This window comes from Falco punctatus (assembly GCF_963210335.1).
Source record: "Falco punctatus genome assembly, chromosome: 7".
In the NCBI taxonomy this organism is placed as follows: Eukaryota; Metazoa; Chordata; class Aves; order Falconiformes; family Falconidae; genus Falco; species Falco punctatus.
In genome coordinates, this window is record NC_137587.1 from 64,086,847 (window position 1) to 64,103,464 (window position 16,618).

Sequence of the window (16,618 nt, forward strand, 5' to 3'; positions counted from 1 at the left end):
TACACATGATATGAAAAGACACAGAAAATTACAAATGGAGCTATGGTACTAATATCCATACAAGCAAAGCAAGTGTATCAGTTGGGGTTGATTTTATTTCTCTTTCCTGAGTCAAATCAAATGTAATCATTACAGCAACTCTGTGAATGACTACTTTTCATTTCAAGGTGCACTATAAAGATCACATGAAAAGATGCTCATGACTTCTGATAACAAGTTCTTCAGGCTCAGACAGTCAAATACAAAGCGTATGAGGACACAATTGTTCTCTTTATCCTTTAAGTGTTCCTTTCCTTCTCTTAATGCAGTTTTAACTTGGTGGCTACATTGCTTAGCACTGTAATGACTGCAGTTATAGCTAGCAGTTAAGATAACATGGTGTTATTATATCAAGAAATCATGTCCACTTCATAGCTGTCCTGAGTGTCCTCTGTTTTCAGACTTCATCTGGGATAAGAGACAGTAGTTCTCCATCCTCTTTAAGGCCACTGGGTCAGGTTGGACCTAACCATCATATCAATTTCCCTAAATCCCTCAGTCAACTTGCACGTCAGAGATAAAATCTAAAGTCTATTTATTCTACCTTCTCCAGCTGAGCTTCATGTAGAATAACTTTCTCTCCACAGTAGATTATACTCCATACATCATAAAACTTCCTTAGAAGTTATACTTACTGCTAGAAGCACAAGAGGGAAAAAAAAAACCCACAAAACTTGCTAGATTTGGGAAGCAAGGTAGAAGTGTAAATATAGGACAACTCTTTTGGGTTTTGTTTTGTTGTGTTTGTTTTTTGTTTTTGTTTTTCATTTTGTTTTTGTTTTTTAATAGAGGTGAAAATAATTAATTGATTTTTTTACACCAGACTACCTGTTGTATTATTCAACACATTTTGTGAAAAGCCTTCTTTGAATCAAATAGTTCTTAATGATTGCTGAGAAATAAATAGGAAAAACAACAGCCCTCGAAAGCCGTTTACGGAAAGAAAGCACAAAGAGGAGGTGAAACCTAAAAAAAGTTACATCTGAAATGAGTTTTGAAGGAACATATGTTCTCATGCAGCAGATTTTTCAACCTCATAGGAAATATGGTGCTGAAATGAGAATAGGTTGATGAAAGGATGGATTTGTTTTCTATGCAATTTCCTGTACATTTGCATGTGAGTATTTCCCTCCTTCCGTCTGTGAAAGTCTTTGACTTAATGCTTGTAGAGGTATGGGAGCCAGGACACCTACATTCCCTTTCCCAGTTTGGAAGGGATTCACATTCATACTGACAACTGTGTTTATCTTCCCGTGCCTCTGATGTTTGTGATAGGTACAATAATGACCAACCTTGCCTTAACCAGCCTGCAGTATGGCTCATCAGATGAGGATATTGTGATAAAATCCTTGAATTAATGCTAAGGGTGGTTATTATTTTGCAAGATGGGTAGCCCACAAAATGCCACTTTGCTATTTCTAGTGACTGGCATTTGTTTAGCAACACACAGCACAATTTAGAGGAGGCTTTCCAATTCCTACTGGATGGGATCAATTTGACAGAAGCATCAGTATCAGGAGATCCTCTGCTAGGAAAAGAACTATCGCTCTCCACTGTCTTTGCCATTTACAGGAAGGATTGGTGCCAGCAATTTGACTTTCATCAGCAATAAAACAGAGAAGGGAAAAAAAAAAAAAGTGTCGCAAATGATTCTATAATGTCCTTGAAATTAAATTAAAAATAGCCATCACTGCCAAAACTCAGAAAAGGACTTACAGCTTTTTTACATGCCTACTACAATGTGGATTTATGATTGCCGGAATACTGCTTACTGTATAACAAGTGTAGTATTAAGTGCCATATTGGACTACCATATGGCTACTAACCTCAGAGGTTGGTAGCAACTATCAGTGTAGAAATTAGTGTGCAGAATGAGCCTGAGGATAAAACCAGTTATCACTCAAGCATGCTATATAATTGGCTGTAGCAAGAAACTAAAAAATGTCTCGGAAACCAGATGGATTTGAAATGTTCCATTATTCATAAACACTTTTTTTTTTTTTTTTCTGCAGCAATACTTGCTCCTTTCCCAAATATTCTGTTGATAAAAAGAATAATTACTATGCAGAAGCAAAAAGTGAGGAGGATAAAAGTCCTTGCTGCTGGGGTGTGTGTGTGTGTGTGTGTGTGTGGCCTTTGTCTGCAATTTGGCTGGGGCAGCCCCCCCGTGCCCGCAGCCCCCACGTCAGGGGCAGCTGGGCTGTGCCACTTTTTGCGGGGACTGTAGCTGCTCTCTTCCTGCAGAGAGTGACAACGGTGCGGGAAGGAGGGTGGTGGTGTGGGTGCGCGTGGTGATGTTATTAGCAGCCCTTCACAGCTGTGGAAATTCATCCTCTACGCAGTGTTTCCCTCCTTTTGGATCACTCAGATGACAACCATTGTAATCTCCCTGACAGGAACTGCCTCCCTGGAGGACACAGCGTACCCCCACGCGCACATGCTCCCTTCCTCTCCCTCCTTTCCATCCCACTCCTCCCACCCCATGCATCTTCCCACTCCTTCCCCAGATGGACCCACAGGTGAAGCAGGGAAAGAAAAGAAAGACAATAACTATTAAAAAAGGGCACTTTTTTGTGGATGAAAAAGGGCGACGATCTTTGTATGTAATCTCAAGTGGGAGCAGAAAGTGGAACTAGGATATGCAGCAGAGGGACACTGTAAAATCCACCTAAGCTCAGCTCAGAGCTGGAGAGTCTTCATGGGGGATGAAGAGCAATCACTCCCCTTCCTGCCCCACAACCAGCCTCTTGCAAATGGCTTTTCCCCTCCAGAAGAAAGAAGGAGACAATCCAGCTCTTATTTGTATGAAATACAGGACACATAGGGGACCTCCTGTTCCCATTATGCAGTTATTTTTCAGTGGGTTTTTGACTGAATTCTAATAATCCAGCTATGCTTGGAAGGCCAATTCCAGCTGAAGTAAGCCAACAGATAGTTTCATCTAACAAAGCAGGCTCAGTGTAGTAGAAAAAAATATCTTGGTTTGGCCTTTCTCTGAGCTATACGCTAAGATCAAAGACTGAAAATAGGGATACTTTTAGGATTTGATTTATGGCACACATAGGTTTGTGGTAAGGAGGAAAATAAAGATTGTTGAAGGAATTCAAATTTATTTCCATTGGATCCTCAATAAAACTAAAAGTCTGAATGTTTTCCATGTTTGGGCTTTGGTTGGGTTTTTTTGTTATTGTTGTATGGAAAAATACACTCTGGTTCAAGTGAAAACTATTGAGAAAATGAAAATATTTTTTTTTATATATTTGAAAACTGTACAATCAAAGACATGATATAAAATGTAAAAGAAAAGTTTCAGAATCAACTACACTTTCAAATAAACTCCTAACTTCCAAATATTTTATTCTACAACAATGTTAAAAAAGAATATTACAACACTGTTAGACTTCTTACCCAAATCAGAACATCAGCAAAAACATTTCCTCTTCCAAAAGCATTCAATTGTAATAAAACTGCAAATAGCAATATATCTTTTTCCATGTGTTCAGGAAAGAAAGATGAAAACCCTCCCTATTCAGTGGTTTGTGCTTACTGGTCCATGGACCAAAGGACCACTGGTGTAACTGCTGCAGTAAAATGCAGTTACAAAGAGTTGACTCACTTTACACAATTGACCCTCTGTAGGCTGTTATCACATCAATGCTGAAATATATTTTGGGCTGAAAATAGCCATACCATATAGAATGCTTCACATGAAAATGATTGTACTGATAAATTTGTGGCTATGTAAAATGGAGTATCTGCAAGGGCTGACCAGACTTGGGAAGGGAGGAAACCCGCTCCAGGACGGTGATGATTGTAAGCGTTATAAGTTTTTAATGCTGCTGGTGCATACATCCTACCTTCAGATGGGTACACAAACCAAGAACAGTGAATGGCTGAAGGTTTTTCATAAAACTAATTTCTGGAGGTGTAATACCTCCATCAGGCAAAATTATGCTCAGAATCAAAACATGGATGTTCCCTTTGGCTCTATACTGGTTTTATACCCTAGCAAATAATTTGTTTTCTTTACTTCCATAAACAACAGTTTGGTATAACTCACCTGAAATGAACAGAGTTGTCTTGCACATCCCACTCACCCACTGCCGATATCTCATTGCCTTTTACTCCTAAAACTTGCTTATGATTTAGACTCATTGTTCATTAGAAGATCCAGGGAAAAATGTTGAAAGATTAACATCAAAATAATGAGGAAAGATATAATTCATGAGAGATTTGGACGATGAATGAATGGATGATAAATAGTAAGTTTATCTCAGTCCAGAGATGAAAGGGTGACTGGGCTGTACAATTCTGCTGTTACAAACTATGGGATGTCATGTGGCTGCGGAAGTTTATTGCTTGTTTATCCATGTAAATGCCTTGTCTGTTCACTGTCACTAAGTGTGTTTGGCCCAATAATACATAAAAAATGACTAAGAAACAGCTTACAGTGTTAGGCACTGTACAACCAAAGCAATATCTATCCATCTATTAAATCTGTAGATAGTATTTTAGACTGAAGTTATGGTGTTGCGCATACAGGACATTTATTTTATGCATTGCCAGCAATACCGCTGTAGCGTAAAACACTTATTTTATGGTGTACTGAGTTTGGTGGAAAGTTGCATGAATCTACTAATTCCAGGTCAGCAAGAGAGTTTAAAAGCTTCCATGATCAGACTGTATCTGACCTGAAATATGTTTTTATCAAGACAAGCTATCTAGAAAATTTAAAAGAGAAAGAAATGCGGTAAGGAAGCATCAGAAATTGTTGGGCAAAAGAGTGGGTTGGAATGAAACACCTATAACAGGCACAGTCCTCCTAGTTTCAAACATCTCACACGATGGTTTTCAAGCATAAAGGTGTCTCTAGCCCTGGCATGGAAGGGACCATCTTACTTTCAAAGGTACCACTAAGAAAATTAATTTCCTAGTATACTATTTCATTTTGCATTTCTCTCACCATTCACCTCTTTAAATAATTTTGTTCCCTGCAACCACTGTGGAAGACTATTAGCAGAAGTTTCCAAGAGAAGCAGCAGAGCTAAGGAATAGTATTGAGGGCAGCAAATTCTGGGCAATCTGTTGATTATCAAATATTAACTACCTGATCCATGAAATAAGCTGACATGATAATTGATTATCAAAACCAGAAGAGTAATTTTCTTGTTTACTCCTGAATGCTGAGAGATTTAATCTGGTGAAACCTGATGATGTTTAAAGAATGAGAATAAAGACAGAGGAAAATATCAGTAGGCAGGGATCTTCATCTCTGGATGTGATGTAGAGTGCCAATAACCGTAACAAATGTCTGAATCTGGCATCCCAAAATATGAACGTGTTCAAGAGAGAACAAGCCAAGCCAACCTCTGCGGTGCGTGAAGGTGAAGGCGATGCCTAGGAGGTGAGGGTGAACAGATGGGAGCGAGAGTGCTTAGAGTTTAAGCAATAACTCCGTTGTTTGGATCTACTCTTTTCCTCTTTTCTGGCTCTCCTGGAGCCCTTGCTCATGTGCTAGCACCGGCTGGCCTGTCACCTGAAATGTCACGGCTGCTGGCAAAGCCTACCCACTCTACCGTGGGTGTGCAACGTCAGGCAAACGCACACAGCAGTCTCTGCTGAAAAGTGAATAGCTCCCCAGGGCCACACAGCGTGTGCACGGGGCATGACCTGGCCATCCCTTCCACCCCTAGGAGGAGCGAGGAGAGGAGCTGTGGTCTGTGAGCTTTACTGCATGCTTCAGGTCCACTCTTCTGAAATACAGAGCCAAAGACATCAAGATTCCCTGTTTATGCCTTCATGGAGTGAGCAGATTAGAAGGGTCAACCTGAGATTTTGGCACTGGAAAAATGTGTTGATGTTAATGTCTTTTCAGGATAAGGCTTGGTGGTGGTATTTTTTTCCTCTCAGCAGACATCATAGAGCTGTGGGATAAAATACCTCATCATTCTGAAAATAATGCATCAAAACAGGGATATTAAAATGTTTGGTGCAAAACCCCACAGATACGTCTCAAAAATAGTCTCGCATTCTTGATCTCAAGGAAGGGACAAGTTAAGCCTGGTTGCCCTAAGATCAAAGAATCATAGGGATCAAATAGAGATCCCAAGGGCCCATCTCAAACAACGCATGCCTCGTGGCATGATGATTTTCAGGTGTATGTGCGTCCCGATGGATATTTGTGCAATCTGCATTAAAAACCTGATGTCCGATCAAATCCCTTATACTGGTCCATATGCACAAACGTTATTCCTTTCTCCCCTCAGCCCGGAGTTCACAATCTGTCATGATAGAAGGTTTCTTAAGCCTTTGGAAGTATGGCCAAACCGTCCCTTTAATATAATATTCATAACCTTATAGATTGCTGTGGAAAAAAAAAAAAAAAGGAAAAAAAAACACTGGATTTATGGCATAAAGAGGAGAAAAAAAGAAGGGAAAAAGAAAAAAAGCAAAAAAAAAAAAAAAAAAAAGAATGGCATTCGGAAAAAAAGGACAACCCTGTCAAAACATGACAGCTGATCCACTGCCTGTTTTATGCTATTCATAGAAAATGCCAAATTCTGCAAATAGTAACCACATGTACATCGGCTTCGCAGACTCAATGTTCTGCTGCAAAATGAGACGTTCTGTATTTTAGTGTGTCATCAAAGGCAGTGAAAATATCACTCCAGCCTCCTAGGCTTAACCCTCTGGTCTCTCAACTGTTAAAAGTTTAATTCGATGGCGGTGGGAGAGAACAGCAACACATCCAGCTTTGTGAGCGGTGTTAACGGAGCTGCCTAATGTATGCCAGTTGCACATAAAGTCAATTAACAAATCTGTTACCGCGCCATTTTTATTCATAGCCATGAGACCATTAAAGCGACAAGACTGCATCTGACGTTTATGATCTTGTTCGCATTGCCAGAGGAAGGGGGGGTGGGGGTGGAAACAACTTTGTGGCTCTGTAGCATGAGAGAAATAGCACCATTCAGAGACATAAGGGCTCTTGAGCAAATGCTGGAGCTTCTGAAGTCTTTTTCTCATCTCAGTCCCGTCCCCCATCCCCCCCTCCGCCTTTTTCCCCAGTCCCTCCTCCCCTTACCCCCTTGCTTATGCCTTTCAGGTTTCATTTCAATGCAGAAAGATTGGCTTTTTAGTTCAAAACTATAACGTAATTGTCCTTTTTTGTGGCTGGCTGATATTCCCTTTCACTAACATTTAAAAGAGTACTTATGCTGAATTGAATATGGGATGGGAACAACTCCTGGTGCTTTTGTGTGCAATGGGTATGGCTTTGCAAGGCAAGGCTTGAGCTTTGGTTGGCTGTGTCCTTCTCCAGGAATGCTTCCAAGATCTTCTAGTGACCACTAGCACTGAATAGGGTCTCCTGTTTAATCTTCTCCTCCTCAACAAACAGCCTTTGCAACAGCTACAGTAAATCTCTTTCGGTCTGGAAGAGCCAAACCTTGGGAGTTATACCATTTCTGCCTGGATTTTCCAATATTTCTCACCCTCTGCTGGCCTGTGTGCTCTTGTTCCACTATTTCTGAATGCCAGGAGTGTGACCGTGAGTAAGAGAAATTGTCAGTGGAGCACTGACACATGCTAGTGTCCCCACTTAGCTAAACTGTTTCCCAGAACACCTCTGATATAATCTATATTCCCTGCTAACAAAAGTAACCTCTGCATATGTCTTCTGAGTTTCACTTTGATCCCTTTTCAATGGTAGTAAAGAAAAGAAGATTTAGAAACTCTTGGGGCAAATTATTTGGCGGAAAATACTTAATTCATGAAGTGTCCTTCCTTAATACTCAGCCTCATTTTGGTAAGAATACAACTGATTGAAATAAGAACATTAATGGCCATATTACTGGTAGGTAAATGGTTAAGTAATGAGGCCAACAGGTTTTATGGCTGGATGAACTGATTATGATACAGAACTGATAAACTCTGAAATTATTTCTAGTGTGCAGACAGGAAGGTTGGAGGCCAGCTGTCTTGAGAATCTCAGATCACAATATTTGTCTGCTGCAGAGTGCCAAAATTCAGTGGCTGACATCCTGGCTCCATTAAAGTTGCTGGGTAAAACTCCAGCAGATGTTTTACCATTGACTTTACTTGGATCTGTTTCACCAAATAACTGCAGGGGCTGTGTGAGATGGCAGGATTCTCTCCAAGATTGTAACGGTGGGAGACATCCTTGTGAATGTTTCACAGCGCTGGACCTCAGGAGGAATTTGTCTCTTGGGGATGCTTGCTTGGGGAGAGACAGGAAAGAGTGTTATCAGGGAGAACTATTGCATTATGGTTTCTGAAAAATGACAAAGAATAAAGAAAGCATAAGGGAAAATCAGTTTCATGCTCAGCTAAGGCAAGGGAACTAGGATGGCCTAGGTGGCAAAGACTTATATGTTACATGAAATAATTTTCATGTGCAACAGCAAAGCCTTCCAGTCAGATCAGAACTGTGTTTGGTTTGAACCGCACTTTTTTTTGTTTGTTTGTTGGTTTGGTTTTTTTTGTTCAGAGAGCAATACAATCTGAAATCGTTGATAAAATTCCTTGAAGTCCACAGACAAAGCAGTAGCAACAGCAGCAGAATTTATAGCAGCTTATTATTAATTACTTTAGGCATCTATATTACAATAGATGGGAAGACACTTTTGCAAAAGACAGAGGGTGTGCAACTCCTCTCATCCACAGAGCTTTCACTTGACCCTTTTGAATCATTGCATCAAATGTGCTCCCATTTAACAACAGTTCAGCAAAGAAATGGATAAAATACTCACACCTATGGTCATGCATTGTTTTTTATTCTCTGAAGAAAATAATAGTGAAAAAAAAAATGCTGAAATATCAACAGTCTCACTTCTCCAATGCTTATTCTGGAGTGATATCCTCCAGTGGATCCCATTGAAGCCATTGGCCACTGATAGGGCTAAAGCTGCTTGTATGAAGTATTATTTTAGGGTGGTAAAGTGGATCCTAAGTGTCAGATTGAATGCTTCTTTTGTTGACGGAAATCCTTCTACTCATGCTGTGTGTCATAAAGGATAAACACATTATCCCACAGTGCCAAAGGGAGAACCCAGCCTTCAGCTGTCCACTCCTACCAGCTAGCTACTGGGATGATTTTCTCTCCCAGAGAGACTTAAGGTTGACTTTACTCATAAGACTTTAGAAACTTAAACCAAGTTCTTATGTTGTGAGTAACTAAATCCCTCTGAAAAGTACTTCTGAGGACCTAGACCTTAACATTTGTCAAGCTTTCCATGAATGCCCTATGGAAGATAATAACAAAATACCAGTGAAAGCTGAGAGAAGCAAGAAGGGAGCTGCAATTAATCTTGTTTTGCCACTGTCGCCATTAGAAGTGGAAATAGCTGCAAAGAACAGACTAAGAGTATTCTCCCCATCTTGTAAGAGCCTCACATCCCTCTGCCCGACTCACTGCTGCACTGTCCCACCGTGGGGGGAATGGGTGCTCTCAAAATCAGCCTCCAGCATCTGAGAGAGAATAAATCAGAGCCCAGAGAGAGTGGGGAGCCTATGCCAACATTCCTGCACAGAGAAATGGGCAGCAGGCGAGATCCTGCAGCTGGTGTACGCTGAGTACAGAACACCAAGGCCTTGAACTTTTTCCCACTCCTGGGTCTCTTCCTGCGCTCCCCCTCCCTTCTTGCCATCTTTCCCTTGAGCGCCTGGGAGAGGAAGCAAAATTTATACTGCTGTGCCCTTAAAATGCTGACTTTCCATGTTTACAGGGATTGTTTACACAGAAAATTAATCAGTTACGGTTTTAAATTTTAATTAAAGAATGCTTTCCACTGTTATTGCAAAACAGACAAAAGCCCATAAAATGTATATTTGACTGCCGTGCTGTGTTGTCTTTGGATCGGCAAGCAGACTTGAGATCAATCATGCATGGTATTTTTTGAACTTTTTTTTTTTCCCTAAACACAACACTCTTCACACAAGTTACACTATTTTTTCAAAAAATGCCCTTCAAAATAAAAGCCAGACGGCACAACAATATGGAATTCTCCTTCATGCCTTTCTTTTTAAGACCAAAAATGAAATCCTTACTCTCAAGCTGACCGTGGGATATTTTAGCCATTAAGAAACCACAAACAGAATCACAGCTTCCATAGTAAAGGCCTCAGACTTGCTTACTTCAAAGTCAATAGCAAAACTCCCACAAACTTTGATTCAAGTGTTTATTACATTCTGTTTGTTCCCACAGCTGCAGTTCCTGGTTTGAAAATAGTGTGGCTGTTTCTTCCCCCAGATCTCATGGCCATTAGCAGAGATTCAAGATCACATCAGGGTTAGCCATTCAACCCCTCTTCCCTAAAGTATTTATCCATGGTGTGTAGATGTCTCCCAAAGGCATATGGAAAAGCATGACTCTAAGAAACTGAATTTAGCCCAAAAATTTTACAGTCATGACAAAACACTAAAAGATTAGGTCTGCTGTGCTTGTGCCCTTGTAGCAGTATGGTCAAGTACTTTCTTTTCTCTTGAACAAAAGTAAATTCAGATGAATAGGTCAGCAATGCAAGTACAACTGACTTAGCTAAAAGTCTCTTGTTTCTCTAGCAATAGTTTATTGGTATAACTCAAAGAAAAAAAAATTCCTATCCCTTCTTCCCATTTATCCAAAGATCCATGAAAAGCTGAGAAAACCCTAGCAAAATGAAGTTTGACTACATAAACACAAATGTTTGTTAGTCCAAATTTCGACAGAGTCAAGTAGCCAGATGGAAATCACCAAGCTTTGAAAGCCACCATGCTACCCACTAGTCATGCTGGGGACCTGATTGTGTCACACAAGAGACTCCCTGTGACACAGACCTTTCCCGCACACTATGACACAATGAGAAGAGACTTTGCTAACTCCATGTGGAAGATGACGTACGTATTAGCATGGTATCTAATTTATTTCCAAAGATAAGAACACCCACAGGTCAGGCAGCGACATGAGCATCTGGACCACCAAATGTCAGGCAAAAGCTTCAGGTTGACTGTTGCGCACGACAGCAGTAGGAGAAAAGGAGAGAAAAAGCTCTTGATAGACAGTCCCAGGCAATCTAGGAAAAGCCAGCATGTTAAAAATAATCAGTTAAGGTAAATGGTCAGTAAGAAGCCTCTCTTTATACTGTGCCTGTGTCTGTGGCAGACATTACTTTGGGTTTCTTGAGTCTGTTCTGAGCAGTTCTGATGAAATGGAGGAAATAAAAGATTTTGCCCAGATGTTGTATCTGTTGCAACACAGGGGTGACAAACCATCAAGAAGTTTGACAATGTTCTAATACTGACAAGTAGGCAAACATCTATGAATATTTTATCTGACCTGTATCCAAATTATTTTAGCAGCTTTGGTCCATGAAACTACTCTGGAAACATTGCCAGAAAGATAACAAGTCATGGTATGAAGGTCACAGTGAGAACAGAACTTTGAAGGAAGGTGTTTGGACAAGAATAGAAACATCTGTTAGTAGAGATGTCCTAGAACGGTCACTGCAATGTATGGGGTATCAGCTTTCAGCTTGCAGCCTCTGAATGACAGATTCATAGAAGTTAACAGCAAAAAGACCATTGCAGCTCTGTCTTCTGCTAGCCTGCATACCACAGGTCATAAAATTTCTTTGAATTCTTTTCCTGCCTCAGGTCCAACAGCTGAGGTTAACCTTGGGTTATCATGGAAGGGAATGGGAGAGAGATTATTTTAATCTGAAAACTTCATTTAGTTATAAGCAATGAAAGCTATAATTGGAGTAAAAGTCATTATTCTACTTTAAAATTTAACTTCATTGCAAAAGCATATGTACATATACACTGTTATACCGTATCTCCACATATATATTTATCATGTTTCTGGTCTAAATTTGTCTAGCTTCACTCTCCAGCCCAAGTAGCAGTATTTGGTACTTGACAAAGTACTTACACCCACTCACTTTTGACTGAGATCAAGTCAATTCTTTATCTTGTCTTCAACAGCTCCTTGAGAGTATCTGTCTCAAAAATATTTTTCAATCCTTTCTTCATTCATGGGCTATTCTCTAAACCACCCCCATGCCCAATTTTTCAGCACCTTCTGGGTGCATCCATGATACTGTTCTTGTTCAGATGAGGAGAGTATTTTTGAAGGAATTCTCACAATCATCTTTACTTATGCTGCTTTAGTTCACACTATCAGCTACCTCAGATGGCCCAAACTGGACTCCTTTTCTGGATAAAACTAGGTGAGAAATGTGCTCCAACCCCAATGATCCCCAGCTGCTACGGGGACACCAGGTGCTCTGCGTTGTTTCACCGTACAGATCCTCTCTGATTGCTGTGAACTAGTTTTTAATGCAGACACAATCTCAGCTGTGGACGCCAAAATCTGGATGCGATATTTCAAGAGTGGCAGCACAAGTGCCAAAGCGAGAGCTATTATAAACATGCTTCTACTCTATACTCTTTAATCTAGATGTACATGAGTCTTTACAATCTTAACCAATGAAGGAGGCAATGCCACATGGGAAGAAAATATGTATATAAACAGCTCCCTGCTACCGAAAATTATATGGAGTACTGAGTTTGTATGAACAGAGACCTTCTGTTAGGCAATTTCAAGTGGGAAGTTCCTAAAATGGGAAATTACTATATCGTCTCCAAAGATCTTTTTTTCTTTTATTCTTTTCAAAATCTTCCGCTATTAAGCAGGCCCTGGTTTGTTGGAAAGGGAAAATATTTGCTCTTCAGTTGTGTTTTTATGAGCTCCTGTTACTGAAAAGTTGCCAATGAATTATTTGACTTCATGTGTAACGAAGTCACCTTTGGGATTCCAGGAGACCTAGGTTAACTTTCCTTGGAAATGTTTATTACTGGGCACTTACAGATATGTCTGATCCTCAATTAACACATGAAATATTGTCTGTTTCTTTTCTTAAATGTCTTCTAAGGCATTTCATGGACACATAAAATCTTCAGCTATTATTTTGAGGAGTACCCGTGATAGCAATTGAACTCACTCACTAAGTGCATTTTTGTGCTAATTAAATATTCCAAACTTCTATCAAGATTATTGTCACCTATTTAATGGTTCATTGAGTTTATGGGCCATGCAAGTCTCTCCTTTATATTTTCACCAGGATAGTTATAGCAACTATTCTAGTAATGACAAATTAGGGAACATGCAGAGGAGATGAAAGAACCTCGGTGCGGTGGGCCCAGGTTTTTTTCCTAACTTATGCCACTTTTATGATGTTGTAATGGCATTGACATTGATGGAATTATTCTTCATTTTCTCTGGTGTCAAGGAGTGATAACTAGACCTGCTTAGCTGATATTGAAATATGGTAAACATAGCACTCCATATATTTGACCATCTTGACCCTCTGACCGCTCTCCAAAAAAAACCCGCAAGAAGCTGTACTAAAGGTCCCATCTGTGAACAGATATTTGAATCAGGGAAGGTAAGATCAGAATAATATTGTCCTTCATCCTTTGGACTATTTACCCATCAGTCAATGGGAGAGGGCATTCTGCCAATTTGCAGTCAGAGAAGAGAGTAAGTGTAGTTCTGCAGGCAAAACTACGTTAAAAATGGAGTAGAACATTTAAGACGAGGTGTAAAAGTATCATTACTGAAGAAAGGCAGGGAATGGTTGTTTGGAAAGACTTCTAGAGAATTCGTGCATTCACTAGACATCTTTGAACCAAATTGAAAATAAACTGCAACTCAAGAGCTTTCTATAAATGAATTATTATTGGTTCAGTACCAACAGGGCTCTGTTCAGGTATCAGGAAAGTCTATTGGTGAAATGTTCTATAATAAACCCCTTATTTCTGATGTCTCTAGTTTTAAGTTAGTGAGAGCAAATGCAGTAATTCTGCTAATAGCAATGCAGTTTGATAAAATGAATAAGTAAAACGTTGTACTAATATTGTACCTCTCACCTCCAGGTGCAGGATTGAGAATTTTCAGAAGAGCCTACATGATTTAGGGTCAGAAATCTAATTGACTGACAAGCCCCTGCCTCACTTAAGGGCTAATGAATGTTGTATTGTGACTGTTTTTCTTAAAAAGTAACATCAAACTACTTTTTATTCATAATAAATTAACACATTTTAGAGACTTCTTAATATTTGCCTCCATAAAGCCATGATTTTTATCTGAACAGACCTGCAAGCACCTGTTGTAGCCTGTTTTGAAAATGAGGTCTTACAGCTTTCAGTTAATACCTCATAGAAATAGCAATGTGATTTCAGTGGCACTGATCTGATTTCTTCTAATGCAAGACACTCACGTTTTCTCTAAGTATCCCATGCATAATTCATATGGGGGCTCATATTTGATTATTTATAGACCTTTCTATGACACCCCCCCAGTGAATATTTGTACATCTCCAAGACAGCAGGGTGAAACTTTCTCCTGAAGAATATTTCCAGCTAAAGACTAAATGCAACATAAGTGGCATATAGGTTTCATGCTAGTACTCTGCACAGGAGAATATTTCTACCCTTAGCTCCCTCCTTCTTAAAGCAGAAGAACCAGTCCCCACAGTACATGCATGGAGCAGGTGAGACAGTATCCAAAAAGCCATGGGAAGAGCCAAGAAGGGAAACCAGCTCTTCCAGTTCTCCAGCTCGTCATGGCAGGACCTTGCTTTCCTCCATGATCAGATATACAATATCCTTCTGCCTCGTTAGCCAGTTCTCTGCAGCAGGAGCATAGAAAGGAGGACTGCAAAGACACTCATAGGATGTGTAACCCTCTCCCAGCCAGTACTAACTATGCCTCTGTCCTTCAGAAAGGGGTTTGTTCAGATGTTTCTGAAAAGCTTAGAAACTGCACAGCAATTTGTTCTAGTGTTTAAAATATCTTGATGATAATAAACTTCTTCCAACTTAATTCTTCTATACAGCAATTTGAGCCTGTTATTTCTTTTTCTAACCATAGTGAAAACAGAACGTTTTTATTCTTTATCTCCCTACAACTATTCTTATATATTGGAAGACCACATCTGGGCCATACTTAAGTCTCTTCTTTAGACTGAGTCATCCCAGTACCTTCAATCGATCTTTACTCCAAGATCCACCCAAAGACGATCATCTACTCAAAAGCGAAGAGCCATTCTCCATCAGATGGCAGAAAGAACACAGGCTTCATTGGATAGTTGAGTGCTCCTTGGAGCCATCTTTCCTAGACACTGCTTTTGCATTTCCCTCATCTTATGATCACAGAAGGGAGCAGCAGAAGTCTGTCTGTCTTGCAGCTTCATACAGGATCCATATGTCTGGTGTTCAGCATGCAGTCCTCTGTCTCTCCATCGAATGTCAGCTCTTCCCTGATCTCCCTGCCCTAAATGTCTTTCTTTCCTATCTTCCTGTGAGCCTTTTCCCTCCTGTGAGATTTTGTTGAAAGGTTTTAGAAGACAATACATATGATAAATGTATATGTGTGTGCATTTTTTTAAAGAGAAAGTCATAGCTACTGATAGAAATACTCTCAAAAGCCACAATATAGAGTGGTGGTGTGAGCCTGAGTTTTGTTCTCGTTCACAGGGATTTTATTCGCATATTTTACTGTCAGTTTCTTGACATTTTTGTCAGCTTGGATCCGGAGGCCATAGTTGCCGCCAGCAGGTCCTACCACATTTTTATTCTCTATTGTATTTTCAGGGAATAAATAAAAACAGAACAAGAGTGAAAGCAAGAGAGAGACATGGTGAGAAAGAGTCAGAGGTTACTGGAAGAACTGCTTCATGCATTTTTTTTCTATGCTAAAGGACATCCACCCGACAAAGACACCCAAACGACCACAGAGCATTTTGCACTGAGAAATTTCTTTCCTCTATTATGCAACGCAGAGTTCAGGCAAAGCAGTTAATATGTTTGCATGAGAAATCTCTCATTCCTTCTCACTCCTTGTCTGTCTTTTCCCTTCTTCTTCGTATTTATTTTTTTTCTATTTTCTTTTTCTTTCTTTCTTTTTTTTTTTTCTCTCTTATTTTCTTTTCTTTCCTGTGTGTTTCCGGGCTGCTGTGAGATTTTCCTCACAAAACATCTATTGTTTCCTAGTCACATCACCGCTGGCTGTAATCAACTCTGATTTCTTTCTTTCTTTTTATTTCTTGCTATAACCATGAGATTTACACATGTAACGAATAAACAAAATCTACTGTAAGGTTATAAACAAGTTGACTGTAGAAGTGTTTATTCCTCAAGGCTTTAGATGTTGTGAACAAAAAGGAAAAACAAAGATCTTCTCACTTATGAACTTATAAATTAAAGTATGATTCCCTATACTCAGTTTCTGTTCTATCAAATCTCCTAACCATAGTGTCTAGAATTGACACTGTTTGTATCTTTCCTGCATACAAGTCGTAGGAAGACACATTAGCAACAACTCAGGTGTGTCCAGGGTTTAATGTAGTCTCAGATAAGTGAAAATTTCTGTCTCTTTGGATGCCCACCATCCATACTGGTTTGACACTCCATACTGATCTTTGATGAGTCTCGTATAGCTTTAAGTCAGTGTTTTCACCACCAGCTTTTGCAAGGCTGATACAAACTTGCCTCCAGCCAGGTCAGCCTTCTTCTATGC

The 16,618-nt window shown here is 39.8% G+C and overlaps 1 protein-coding gene across 3 annotated transcripts in view; it reads left to right on the forward strand.

Moving 5' to 3' along the window:
• The window catches only part of LOC308067893 (uncharacterized protein), an 85,265-nt gene that overhangs the window by 36,758 nt on the left and 31,889 nt on the right, over nucleotides 1-16,618 (forward strand). For all 3 annotated transcript variants that reach the window (XR_013929779.1, XR_013929780.1, XM_080397502.1), the window contains one exon: nucleotides 1-16,618. This exon is cut by the window's left edge and continues 17,857 nt beyond it; it is cut by the window's right edge and continues 31,889 nt beyond it. The gene's annotated coding sequence lies outside the window, so the exon portion shown is untranslated.